This window comes from Myodes glareolus, chromosome 20 (genome assembly GCF_982192425.1).
Source record: "Myodes glareolus chromosome 20, mMyoGla1.1, whole genome shotgun sequence".
NCBI lineage: Eukaryota > Metazoa > Chordata > Mammalia > Rodentia > Cricetidae > Myodes > Myodes glareolus.
The window spans coordinates 15,431,990-15,446,821 of record NC_142045.1 but is presented as its reverse complement, the minus strand read 5'-3'; the positions used below and the strand labels follow the sequence as shown (position 1 = coordinate 15,446,821).

Genomic DNA, 14,832 nt, shown 5'->3' with positions numbered 1-14,832 from the left:
CTGGAAAAAAAAAACACCGTATCTCAATAGTTGAATTTTTGATTAAATAGGATCAAAGTAGATCAAAGTACTAAGGGAAAAATGAAGTCCCAAATTTTGACCCATAGTAGATTCAATTTGATAACACCCCAAAGAGATTGTTTATTCCAATCTGCAAGCAGTATAGAAATACCCAGTAATCAAATTTTTATATAGACATTATGGGAAAAAATTAAATATTTGGTTGACTTAACAGAACTTAGAACTTGTTATTCTTTAATGGAAGCAACTTTAAAGGACAGCTGGAGACAACTGAAGACACCGATGTTGTAATTTGGAAATCTTATAACCCCTGGTTGCAGGGACTCACTGAAACAGCTTTTACTTGCTATCACACTCAGTTAGTATGTTACGTCTTGGTAAACTATGTAAGAGTTTTTATGCAGCAACCCATTTTTAACAAGCAACTCTTCCCTGTGCAGGCTCCAGATTTCTCTTTTGCGAAGCTATCTTTGAGTTAAGTATCAAAGATGTGGGGATTTCTGGAAGCAGCCTGTAATGATGATTTTACTTTGAAATGCATTAGCAAGAATTAGAAAATTAAATTTTACTCTTGAGAAGTTTATGCATATATATAAAGTATATATATTTTATTATATTTATATAAAATAACTATTTTTTATTTTATTGTTAAATATATGAAAGTAATAGATTTTATAGAAATCCATTGGGGACAGAATAGCATGCTTTTATGATGGTCTTTTCGTTTCTCTCTCCTTTCTTTCCTCTCTCTGCTCGCTCTCCCTTCCATCCTCTTTCTAGCTCCCTCGCTTCTCCCTTTTTTCATTCCTGCTTTTTTAGTTCCTCCCTCCCTCACTCACTCTCTCCCTCCCTCCCTTTCTCCTTCCATCCCTCCCTACATCCCTTCTTTCCTCCCTTCTTTCTGTATTTCTTTTTTGTTTCATTTTGTCATCAGCAGAGTGTGTAAATAAAACAGTATGCCTCTTATTTAACAAAGAATTTGCTGACATTGTTCCACCCACAGTTGTTAAAAATTCGCTGTAGCTGCCAGAAGCTGCCTCCAGATGGCGAGAGAGAGTCCATTCTCAACCCAGAATGTGGACAGTTGCCCGCTGCTGAGAATGAATCTTGGAGCGTCTGGGTATCACTGGGCTCAGCTTGGAGGTGGGTTTCGGGGAAGTCTCTGGTGGAACGCGGCGGTAAAGCATCACTCGCACTACAAGTCTTTCCATTCCTGAGAGCGAAAAGAACTTAAGCGGGCGGCACGCGAAGTGTAGGTTGCTTTGTAGTATTTCAAAGCAGCGCTGACCGTGGGCAGAGGAGCGGCTATGTGCAACAGAAACTACTCAATGGAACTGTGCTGGGTATGAACTGGTTTGATCATCCTTTGTGTATCAAATGTCCTATGTCCTGAAATGTGGCTATATGTATATATCCATTTCATTTTCACTGAGATCATGGGAGCCTGTGGGGTTCACAATGTTTCATTTTTCCCCCAAGTGTGATACAATGAAAGATTTAAAAAAAAAATGTTTATTGAGGGGGAAAAGGACATGAGTTGTAGTCTAAACAAGCACAAGATAACGATGTTAATATACTTTGCTGAGTATTCTTTTAGAAGAATAAATGAACCTAAATTGCATTGCTATATATTAAAAAAAACAAATATGACTTTTGAAACACAATGGAAAGGAATATTTCACTATTATGATTAGACACTGAAATCTTTTTGTTTGCAGGTGTGGACTTAACCATACCTGGAAAATGTCAATATTTTCATAGTTGTGTTCCAGAAAAAGCACTGTGCATCTGGAAGGCACCATGAAAATTCTGTACATGCATGCACATTCTATACGCTCTGAATGTTCCTTGAACAGATAGATGTGTTGTGTTTGTGTATACACACTAGCATATATGTGGTCCCGATACCAAGTTGCCACTGCGCAGTTACTGTACATGGCTGGACATGTGTTACCTTCATGCCGGTTTTCTGCCTAGGGAACTTAGAAAGCAGGGCAAACGTTGATCAGAAATAAAATGTGAATGAAAAGGCTGCGCTTGCTTGGCTGCTGTGTTTTAAACTGCCCATGTTTCATGTGGCTGTCTGTGTCTTTAGTTTTCTGTGCCTTTAAATTCTGAGGAAAGATTGGTTTTGTGCTCGGAGTGTAAACTATTGTCTGCGGTGATTGCATGGAACAAGGTGCACGGATACATAAATAGGGATTCTGTCCAGCCAGGGTTATGTATGATATTCCTGTTAGTTCTGAGAACAGGCAAGTTCTAGCTGGGAGTTTATGTGACCAGCTAGAAAACGGAAAGATCGAAGGTTTCCGAATGCCTGAAAACACGTGAGGCTGAGACTTCTTGCCATTACTCTGACACTGATGTCAGAATACATTTCCCTTCCTCCTGATGACCTGAGAATCTTGCGCCCATTGAGCAGCAACTGTACTTTTATAATTTGGCCTTCAAAAACTATCACCATTTGACCTTAGAGATGTAAACCGAGAGCTGCACAGGCAAGGATGTTTCTTAGACAAAAGCCTAAAATGCTCTGACAAGTAAGAAACTTTTGAGACTCTGCCCTCAGAGGGCTGCCAATTAAACCACTAATTTGGGCTCATTAGGAATAGGAATACACAGTACAACCAAACAGAAACCAAGTGCTAATAGAAAGTGGCCAAGTGTACGATGTATAGAATTAGAGTAGAGGAAAATCCCTGGGTTGGGAGAATTAGGATGTCTGATGAGAAGTCCTCTTCTTAAAGAATCAGTGGGAAGCATGATTTGGATAGGTGTGATGAAGCCCTAGAAAGACCTTCCAGTCCAGCAATTAGATTACTCTAGATACGTCTTTCATGTGAGTGGTGGACTAGAATCAGGTGGGGAAGTTTTTAAATGCCACAGACTTTTTCTGAGGGGTTTGGATTAGTTCACCACAACAGACAACATATTACACAGTAGTCTTGCAATGGCCTAATGTGGTACACGCCAGGAGAATCTGGAAGGAAGGTTCAGGAAATCATGTTTTATTTAAGTTTGTCTTTGATCATATCAAGATGTAATTCCCAAGGCACTTCATTGTTTTTCAGTGTTACGTGCGCGTGCAGTAGAGATTGTCTGACAACAGTATCTCTACCGAATGACAGAGCAATTGAAAGGTGAAATGGAGTTACTGTGGGAGTCCAGCATTTCCCTTTGTTCTTCATCTCCACTTATGAAATACATTCTCCAACTTCCATGTCTTTGGGGTTATTGTTCCATTAAAATTGACTCATGGCTCAGATGGTACCAAACAGGAATCGTCATATCTGACATGGGATATTATTCCACTTTAACTTCATTTGTTTTTACTAGTTTAGCCTTCAGTTGATTTTTTTTAATGTTGTGCATTTAATTGTGAACTATATGATTCTTCGTGGATAACTTATCAGTTCAACTTGCTATCTCTACCCGAATCACAGTGGGATATGACAATCGTCAATGTGAAAAGTACAGAGAAGCAGGCTGAAAATGAGAGGAACATTTTGTATGCCAAAAGATGTTTCCCTGCTTATGAGAATACATCAATACGTTGGGTTGAGTATGACTTAGTTTAGGATGAACTGTCTAAACTCCTCTATAACTCCTGTGATATAAAGCGATCCGTTGAGAAACCATTAGCTGTTTGCTGCCACGGTATTTTGGGAGGTTGAACAGCATGATTGGGGTTACAGCCCCTGGCCTCAAGAGGTATTCTCTTTTCAGGCCCAGCATCTTAATTATGTCTGTGCCTTGTATGGACAAGAACAAAAGTATGAGAAAGCGAGGAAAGAGGTACAGGTTTTGTTACTTGAGATGATGACATCCAACGAGAGGGAGCAAACGACAGGAATTTATGGGGATCACTCAGTGGCAATAAGTGAATAATACTATAAATAAAATGCCTAATAACCATTAGTGGTGAGGTAACAACTTGAGAAAAATATACCTAGAGTTGGCCCTGTTGCACAAGAGAGCCCTCAAGTATAAAAAGGATTTATATGTCTTAATTTACTTTCCTCTGACTCATCTAAAAACATGAAAGGGTGAAATTCCTAAGGTTAAAACCTGAGTGTCACTGGAGTTTATAGACATCAGTCAAGCCAGCGGCGGCATTTCCGTTTCCCGCTCAGCTAATCTGCACATAGTCAGGCTTTTTCTTCCCCTCAGTGTCAACAGGACAGATTCCACAACCCAGGTTTCCATCTCGCTGGACCTGCTGTTCATGCTCTATCTTCAGTTGTGTGAAATGAGGTAGAAAGACTCCCTAGCTTACCTGACTCACTGACTCTCAGCCCGGGTAGTGGCATAGCTTAGAGACTAATTCATTAGCAATGCTGCATTGTGCTAACAGTGCTGGGTATTCAGCTTGGGAGGAAGGCAATGCAGTAGGCACTGTAAATTTTCTCCCTAGTGCCGGGCCTAAAATGATACAAACGTTTTTCTTTGTATCATATAATGGAATTGACAAGACGTTTTGAGTTTTAAAAGGCATCTTTCAGGATATCCTGTGATTTTATATATATAAAAAAATAACATTTGAAACAAGTACACTGTTTTGTAACACAACTGGGATCTTGTTTGATATTGAAAAAGAGGCACAAATATCGAAACAAATGAACAAAGCAAATACATGAATAGTAAAAGTTTTCTGTCCCTGAGACCATGCTGTAGTCTTCCACCATGAACAGAAAATGCTTCTTCTTTCTGTGTGTACCCTGCTGTCACTACTTTATACGTTCAGTGTCTCTGAATGACTTTAATGTGATTTTTCTTTAGCTTCTCTGACCATGCTATAAAGTCCATGAAGGCAGAAAGCAAACTCAAGGCTTCCTTTGGCTTTGCCTGATGTATGAAACATATGGACAGTTACAGCCGTTTACTTACTTTATGAAAACCAAATAAGGATTAAATCACTATTTTTCACACAAATTAAAATTTATGAGTATAATCACATGACAATGGGTTCTGAAGGACAGAGTGGAAGTCACTCCAGTAACCGGGAAAACTTCTCATTTGATAAGCCTCAGAAAAAGAAGATATTTCCTTGCCATTAGTTAATTGTGTGAAATTAAAGAGCTCTTTCAACATCACATGAAATGGTCCTGACTGCATAAAGCTATTCAGATCTGGCATAGGCATCTTCTCTCACATTCTCTGGAATTTTGCATAAACTCAGGTTAGGTTGGTCCCAAGTTATGACTTTTAATATTTAGGAAAACGAGAAGAATTTGTAGCAATAAGAATCATCTCAGGTTGTGTAGATACTGAGCAAAGCAAGAGAATGTTATGCACAGTTCCAAATTAGGACACAAATGCCCAGACTTAGTGGGTCTCATGGAAAAAAAAAACTGAATGTTTAAAAGAAGATTGTAGAGAGGAAAGGAAATAATGGGGAGGGAAATTAGGAAGGGAGGAGGATTACAGTAAGGAGAACACATTGTATATATGTAAGAGCACATTCAGTTAAAAAGATAGAATTAGCTACAAGGAAACTTTGAATGCATTTCAATTGCTCCTAAAACAAAGAATTAGCCAGTAATTTCTTACAGGATGCATGTTTATAAGTATGCCATGAAACGTGTAGAGATGAGTAAGGAACAGTCAATTACTCTTTTTAGAAAAGATAGAGAAGGCCTTCAGCTGACTGCCCAACAGGATGGAGATGCTTATCTGGTAGCTGTGGACCACTAACAGGAGAGATTTTGTTTCCTACAATGTATTTTCCCAGGTCCCTGACTCATTAACAATGGAGGCAGGAGGGAGAGCGTATAAACCCGCAGCTGCAGCTGTGGGCACTCAGATCATTTGTCACCTGGCATGAAGTTAGTGTTGGCAGCTCCCGAGATCCAGCACAGAGCATCAGGGAGCAAATGCCAACTGATTGTTGTTCCTGCCCAGCTTGCTGGCTAGTTCCTACTCATTCTTCAGATCTCTGCTGAAGTGTTGCTTCCCGGAGGTTCCTCTGCCCTAGCTCTCTAGAATGCATTTAACACCTTTCTTTTCATTCTCCTTGACTCCAATTCTCTTCCTTGCTCTCACATTACCACCTGAAGTTCTGCCTGCTCTTCTTCCTAGATTAGAGGCACAGCTGAATATTGTCCAACATTGCTCAGTATCTGTGCCTTGAATACAGTATTAATTAAATGGTCTGTTACCCAACGCTTTTATTTCTGTTTACAAGTTTTGATGTAAGTAAAGGCTGCATTTGACTTAGTGTCAGATAAATATTGTTTGGATAGTACGCTGAGGATTTATTTACTCATTAGATTTTAATTCATTGCTGATGTAGTCTTTAAAACAAACAAACAAAACCCCACAACTAGTCACGATTTGACTATTTGATGATCTGCACTATCACCCCTTACTTTACATTAGATATAAAAGTATCTGTATACTCAGTTGACTCCCAAGGTCACAGAGAAAATAATAATGACAAGAAGAGATGTAGATCCGTACATGGGGTAGAATAAACAAGTGTTGAGGGACAGAAGTGGACTACTTTGCTTTTATTTGGGGGAAAGCTTGTTCTCAAGTAAATGAAAAATCAACCCCCACGCAGTGAAAAACAGTTTGTTCCCTGATTTCAGAGCCTTCTGTTGCAGATCTTTTATTTGAAGAATTTCCAATGCAAACCATAAATGGTCAGGCCAGACTCTCATATCCACAGCATGAGAGGATCTTTATCTGTCATTGAATAGCTCAAGCATTGGGCATATTAGAAACAAAAGAAACCCTTTTATGAGAAATAGGTACTTGTTAGATCTCAGGCCAAGAAAGAGGCAAAAGATAGTGTGGTGCATTGCAGTAGTTCATAACAGTTGGAGTTTGGGATTTTATTTATGTTGTGCAATGTTTATTTTTCCTCAAAGCTGCAATTTTAAGAAAGTATGTCAAACATCTATGCTCTGCCATGAAGGGATAGCATTGCTCATAAACCCTCAAATATGGGGAGTACTGTGCCATTTCCTCTCCACAAATTTAGACACAGTTACATGCAGATACACACAGATATGTACATAAGTACACACATACGGATTATAAGTAAATTTTATAGCAAGCTATGTTTTTGTTACCATAATCTTCAAGATGTATTATTTCCTTTACCCATAAGTACTGTACCAAATCGTTGTATCATTTTGCTTTAAGAATTTTGCTTTTGTCTAATATGCTCCTAGTTTGAAATTCCATTGTTTCTGGTTTTAGCATAGTTGAGCAGGTTTGCTGTGATAATTTCTGTAATAGATGTGCCTCTTAAAGATTCATATTAATTTACCAATTTACACCCATTAATAAGATTGTTGGAGATTCATTTCTCATCAAAAATCAACCAGCCACCAAAAGGATTTTAAAATAGGAAATACTACACAGTAAAGGTAAAATCGAAGACAGAAATGGATCAATATTTCTTGAACGATCATAGTATGGTATGGCTTACAAAAATCAACACTATAAATACCAATTTTCTGTGACTCACTGCTGCTCAAAGTAATTGAATGATGAAATCAAGTCCTTTCCGTGACACTGACAAGTTTTGTGCATACGTCTAACTCCTGGGGACTTATCTTTTGTATCTTGCTGTGTAGACCTCACAGTATGGTGGCAATGCTTGTCGTTCAGCATGGTATTGCTTTAGCTCTCAGTTTCCTTGTGTGTAAAGTCAAGAGTGGTACTTAACTACCCAGGCCTTTTGTGATGATGAATTTCAATCAATCTTGGGGAGATCCAAAGAATCTATACCACTCTTCAGTGCTAGCATTGAGGTTGAAACTATCCCATAAATTACTTAGTAGAGCCTGTCAACTCCTAGACAAGCATGGAGCTCACAGAAGGTTGTTTATAATATGCTTTCCCAGAGACGAATCCAGAAAATTTAGATTCAGAGTCAGGGGAGGAACGCCGTTTTTGTTTTTAAAAAGAACCATTCATGACCGTTTCTATGCTGCATTGACAATCACAGTGAGAGATGACTGGGACCTGAGGTTGAAGAGAGAGTGAAAAATTTTAAGAGACATAGCAATTTATCACTTACCCTATATGTGGTGAAAGTGGAGAGACTAAGACAGATGTGATAGCCCACATCTGCAATCCTAACACCTGGGAGGCTGAAGCAGGAGGATTGCTTTGAGTGTGAGGCCAGGCGAGGCTATGGAATGAGGGCCAAGTTAGCCTGGGAGGGTAACAGAGTGAGACCTAATCTCAAAACAACAAACACAGTGCTATCCTGGAAGAGTAAGACTTGTTAATGTCAAAACAAGGCAGAACACTCAAGATTTGAAGGCTTCGTTTTCTCAGGTTATTTAAAATATAAAATTGAAAGGAATAAAAATTTTCATTATAGTAAGATAATGAAGCAAAAATGACAAACAGTAAAGGTTTTTGAGGGTAGGTTGTGCTTGGAAGTAGCAAGTTTATGAAAATAAACACCCGGACTGCTTTGTACGCCGTAAGCAGTGTGCATTATCTCATTATCTAAAGTAGCACAGCTAGTGTCAATTTGTGATAAGAAACAAGGACGTTTTGTGTACTGTAAAAACACCCTATCACTGAGATGATCCTTAACATTTTAAAAAGCAGGATGCTATAGAATTAGTCCCTTCTCTGCATTTCCTGATAATCCTCTAGGATTTTATATACTGGATAGTAATTAATGAACCTGTGCTAGTCTTTGTACTAGTGGACCTCGAAGGGTAAGGGGGTGAGGGCAGGCAGCACCATGTAAAAGTGAAGCCTTACCTTATATAGAGATTTTTCTTCATAAATTGCTTTCCAGCCCATACCATCATTATTTTCAGTCCTTGCGATAAAACCTCATACCTTCAAGAAAGTTCTCTTTGAAAGACAAACAAAAAAAATAAAGGAAGAAAGACAGAAAGAAAGAAAAGAAAGAAATTGAAAGTTGACTGGTCTTCTAAAATAAAATGATACCTCGCCTTTGAGATTAACTGCTTTGGGTCGTGTTTTAGAATGTTCATGCTAGGTCGGGCTCTACACAACATACAGAAGATACCCACATAGCTATGCACCCCTATAATAGTTGTCCTTGTGAACTAGAGGTAGAGGATCCTTTAGATTGAGTGCACCCTGGTCTGTAGAGCAGGTTACAGGCCAGCCAGAGCTATATAACAAGGACTTTCTCAGCTGCTTTCCATAAGGAAAAATGTTTTGATGAAAATGCTTATAATACTGAAGATCAATATTCTCCAAAATGTGTATTTTAAAGACTTGCAAACTCTCTGACATTAAAATATTTAGTATTATTAGTGAAGATAGTAAATTATGTGGTATAAGTTACATGAACATATTTCAAATGGCCTACTAATATTTGTAGATCTTTTATTGAATAATAAAGTTGGCGAAGTTTTATGTGTTTCCTAATAAGAAAGTGATAATTCTCGTTTATTGTAAAAATATGTTCTGCTTAAATATGACCTTTAAATTCTTATAATAGTAGCATCAAAATTGATCTTAAGATACAATCTTAAAATATAGAGGGTTGAAGAATAGCTTGGATGTGCTATTTAAAATGAAATTTAAGCAATCTCTACAAGCATTTATTTTATTGTATTGTATTTTATTTGTCATTGTGTATGCGAGCATAGTGTGTATGTGTGTGTATGTGTGTGTATGTGTGTGTGTGTATGCATGTGTGCGTGCATGTGGCATGTAGGTGTGGATATAGGAACATACTATGTTTGTCACTTTGTTCTACGCATCTACTGTGAGATTGGAGTCAAATTGTCCTTCTTAGTGACAAGTGTTTCTACATTTGGGGCCATTTCCCCAACTCTTAAAACATTTTCAAAAGGTCTGTGTCCAACTTCTCCTTCAATCCACTTTCAACTACGCCTTTGCTGTGAAACTCTTGATAAAAACACACACCCCTGTCTATGTGGAGATGAAGAGAAGATGGCCATTTAGAAATTGGAAGGGTTAATTGAAATTTAGACCCAAAAACATCAGAGACGACCTATGAGTGTGTCAGTCTTGAGAATTCTGCCTACAGGCAGATACTTGCCTGCCTCACCCCTGGGAAGGGCTTCTTAACCTGCTGCACGAAAACACCGTACTCCTAACTTTAAAAAAAGTTTTCTTTGGTTTTGTGATTTATCCAAATTGACTATTTTTTAACTTATTTTTTTTCTTGATGTTCTTCACATGCCTGTTCACCTTCTACCTTTAACCACATGCCTTCAGAAACAAATAAACAGGTTAAATCCCAAAGGAGCGAGTTCACAATGTGATGGTTGTGTGGACTAATGTGCATTTCAGAGATACTTGCAGAGTTGAGCACCAAGTTGTGAGGATGTTAAGTAATAAGAAGAGGCCAACTTTGACCTTGAAAGATTTCTAACCCCAAGTAACATCAGCAATATCACCAAAACAATCCTAATGTAACTAATATATACATACTGTAATTTCACAAATAATATTTTTTTTGGATTGGGAAGATGATGCAGTCAGTAAAGTGTTTGCCATGCAACCACGAGGACTGATTTCACAATGCTAGCAGTCACATAAAAAGCTGATTGGGGAGCCCGGTGCCTGTAATCTTAGCATTGGCAATGTGAGGACAGTAGATTCCTCGGGCCTGTTGCACAGGCAATCTAGCCAATCAGCTCCAGGCCCATTGCGAGACTCGAAGGAAATAAAGTATAAGTGCAGGGGTGGGCAAGATGCCACATGAGTTATGAATGTGCAAAAGAAACAACCTGGGAGAATCAGGGATGTCAGGCAAGAGGGAGAGATGTGAGAGAAGGTGAATCTATTAAAATACACACTCTTCAAAATTGGCATAATGCTATCTAATACTTTCTATGCTAATTAAATATAATGTGATGAGCAGAATTGCTGGGGATGACTCAGTAGATCAAATACTTGTGCCTGGAGTGTGGGAACCAGAGTTTGGCTTCCCAGCATCCAATGAAAAGACACTATGATTCCAGTCTTCTTTGGAGTCAGGGGAGGGGTAAACAGCAAGTTTGTTAGATACAGTACAAATTTACGAGGTCTGGTTACTTAGAGACCCTGTCTTCATAAATGCATTGCAGGAGACAGTGAAGAAGACATCTTTCATCATGCTTTGGCTCCCCCCCCCCCACATGCTTGCATATAGTGCATTCACATATGCAAACATATTTGAACACCTGCATGCATGTCACATGGGCAGATAAAAGTTAGATAGATGAATAAATAGGGTTTAAAGCAATCAAGGATGATGCCCAACACTGACATTTGGTCTTTACACACGTGCATACGGGGGTTCATGTTCAGGGTGATATTATCAACTGACTCCTAAGTGATGACTTTTTCCTCACAAAAAAATAAGTTTTTCAACCCTGAAGTTGAGAAATTTCACTCTGCTTCTGTTCTTGGAATTGATATTTCATGGGCTGATTTTACTGTACAACTTTTAATGTGGCCCCTAAAAGCAAAAATTCCATGTTTCCTTCCTGCTTTTTCTCAGTTTCTAAGTCAAGTTTTATTCTGGCACAATAGTGGAATATTTTTTTAAAGTTTTATGTTTTATAGAATATAATTGATTGCCACTTTCTATAGAGAATCTTTTGAGCAATATCAAAGGGAGCTAATTGCATGGAGATTTCAAATAAAGGATGCTAGATTGACTATAAAATAGTTATAGTGAATCCATACAGAAAATTAGATTAAATTAGACTCCTTATAGAGCTTTTCAAACTTCTTAGAGCTGCATCAACTTATTAAAATTAACAATAATTCATTATGATACATTAATTTGAAATGTATTCATGATTTTCATATCTTTTGGTTCATTTGCCCTTTTGTTTTTGTTTTTCAAGATAGGGTCTCTCTATATATGCCTGCCTATTCTGGAACTTACCAGGCTGGTCTGGAAGTTAGAGATCCATCTGCCTCTGCCTCCCTAGTTCTGGAATTAAAGATGTGCACTGCCACTGCCAAGTCTAATTTTTGTATGGGAATCATGGGAATATATTTTATATTTACTATTATATTTCAAAACTTATTTACTCATATTTCATGGTGGTTCTTTTTTATTTGTAAAATAATTATAACTGAATAGCTTTATTTAAAATATTTACTCAACTACACAGTAAATGACAGTGAAATATTCCAACCTTGTAGACATACATAGAGTCACATGAATTTTTCCATGAATTACCAGGTTCCTAGAGACAAATGGAAGGGTTAGTTGAAAGGTTCAGTCCTCTTTAGAAGACAGGAGAAAAACAGTGGCTTCAGCTACTGCCACAAAAGGCTTAAAACTACTCAGTTGTTTGAGACACGATCACTTGTATTTCATGACTTCATCTTCTTTTCTAGAATTGCTTCTCTGACTGTTGTCCTGATAGTCATATCCACAATCCTTTCTGTTTTGCAACTACACAGGGTAAGGCAGATCTGTAACCTCGGTGTTCCTATGTAAGCCTTGAAACAGTTCTTCTGGAATAAACTTCTCCCTTCATGAGTGTCTGGTTTTTGATACTACCTAAGCATTTGCTGTTGTGTGCCATCAGTTGTTTCTCAGTTTCCTTCTGAGAAACTGGGATTAATATATTTGTTCTCTCATGCTATTATAAACACAAACACAGAACAGCTTTACTGTTTACTTTGGGGTTTTAAAAATTTTACAGACACAAAAAATATTAACGAATAATATCATAAACATTCTGTAATTTGAATTAACTAGTAACAATTTGTGATGTATGTGAATCCTTCATGTGTGTATGTGCATGGATTACACAAATATAAACATAGATATATAATCATCTTTTCCCTCTGTCTCTACCATTGGTCTGCTTGCTCAACCATCATAAAGAGTGATTGACGAATATTCTTGAACATTACACTATACTGAAGCTATTCTGAAATATTTAAGATGAGCATAATATTATTTAATATATAGTTTATATGTTACATATATGGTTATCTCAATAATATTCTGTGTAGTACATTTTTCCAGTCAAAGAATGAGACATATCACAGAGTTCCTTCAAACTAGAAAAGGGTTGACACATATAAAAATTCAGAGACTTACAACATGAACAATGCCTGAACAAATGCCAGCCAAATGATGTCCCAGAACTGAGAGGGGACAAGACAGGAACTACCATCTCTATGCCAGAAGCCATTTCTAAGTGTCACTTTCTCAAAAAGGAAAAGTTAGTTGTCTTAATGGAAACTCAATGGGTATACAATCCACTCTTTTTTTATTTTTTAATTTTTTATTATTATTAATTTATAAAAATTTCCACTTTCCCCCTTCTCCCAATACTCTCCCACTCCCCTCACTCCCTCTCCTCCTCCCTCTCCAGTCCTCAGAGCAGTCAGGGTTTCCTGCCCTGTGGGAAGTTCAAGTTCCTCCCCACTCCCTCCAGATCTAGGAAGGTGAGCATCCAAACAGACTAGGATCCCAAAAAGTCAGTACATGCAGACGAAACAAGTCCCAGTGTCATTATCAATGGCTTCTCAGACAGCCCCCATGTCAGCCACATTCAGAGAATCCGGTTTGATCACATGCTCGTTCAGTCCCAGTTCTGTTGGCCTTGGTGAGCTCTCATTAGATCAGTCCCCTTGTATCAGTGGAAGAACACACCCTTCGCAGTCCTGACTTTCTTGTTCATGTTCTCCCTCCTTCTGCTCCTCATTTGGACCTTGGGGTGTCAGTCCAGTGCTCCAATGTGGGTCTCTGTCTAAATCTCCATCTATCGTCGAATGAAGGTTCCCTCTGATCCTGACTTCCTTGCTCACATTCTCCCTCCTTCTGCTTCTCATTTGGACCTAGGGAGTTAAGTCCTGTGTTCCAACGTGGGTCTCTGTCTCTATCTCCATCCATCGCCAGATGAAGGTTCTATGGTGATATGCAAAATATTCATCAGTATGGTTATGGGCCAAGGCCAGTTCAGGCACACTCTTCTCTGCTGCCCATGGAACAATCTGGGGACCTCTCCTTGGGCCTGGGAACCCCTCCAGAATCAAGTCTCATGCAAACCCTAAAATGGCTCCCTTAGTTGAGATATATACCTCCCTGCTCCCATATCCATCCTTCCTCCCTTCCTCCATCCCATTCCCCCAAGCTATCCCCCATCCTCCCCTTCTCCCTTCTCTCTAACCATCTCCCCTTACTTCCACCCCCATCCCCCGTGCACCCAAGTTTGCCTGGCAATCTTGTCTACTTCGAATATCCAGGAGGATAACTATATGATTTTCTTCAGGTTCACCTTCTTATTTAGCTTCTCTAGGATCACGAATTTTAGGCTCAAAGACCTTTAATTAAGGCTAGAATCCACTTATGAGTGAGTACATACCATACTCCTCTTTTTGGGTCTGGGTTACTTCACTCAGTAAAGCGTTTTCTATTTCCATCCATTTGCACGTAAGATTCAAGTTGTCATTGTTTTTTTACCGCTGAGTAAAACTCTAATGTGTATATGTTCCACACCTTTTTTAACCATTCTTCTATTGAGGGGCACCTAGGTTGTTTCCAGGTTCTGGTTATTACAAATAGTGCTGCTATGAACATACTTGAACAAATGCTTTTGTGGTATGTTAGGGCATCTTTTGGGTATATTCCCAAGAGTGGAGTTGCTGGGTCCTGAGGGTTGACTCCCAGTTTCCTGAGAAACCGCCACACTGATTTCCACAGTGGCTGCACAAGTATGCATTCCCACCAACAATGGATGAGTGTTCCCCTCACTCCACATCCTCTCCAGCATAGACTATCATTGGTGGTTTTGGGTTTAGCTATTCTGACAGGTGTAAGATGGTATCTCAACGTTGGTTTGATTTGCATTTCCCTGGTCACTAAGGAGG

General features: G+C 38.7%; 1 long non-coding RNA gene across 2 annotated transcripts in view; it reads left to right on the top strand.

Moving 5' to 3' along the window:
* Positions 1-1,111: 1,111 nt before the first annotated feature.
* The window catches only part of LOC125394143 (uncharacterized), a 176,013-nt gene continuing 162,292 nt past the window's right edge, over positions 1,112-14,832 (top strand). For both annotated transcript variants that reach the window (XR_007230118.3, XR_015735751.1), the window contains exon 1: positions 1,112-1,364. This is a non-coding gene — a long non-coding RNA (uncharacterized LOC125394143). The remainder of the gene's footprint in view (positions 1,365-14,832) is intronic.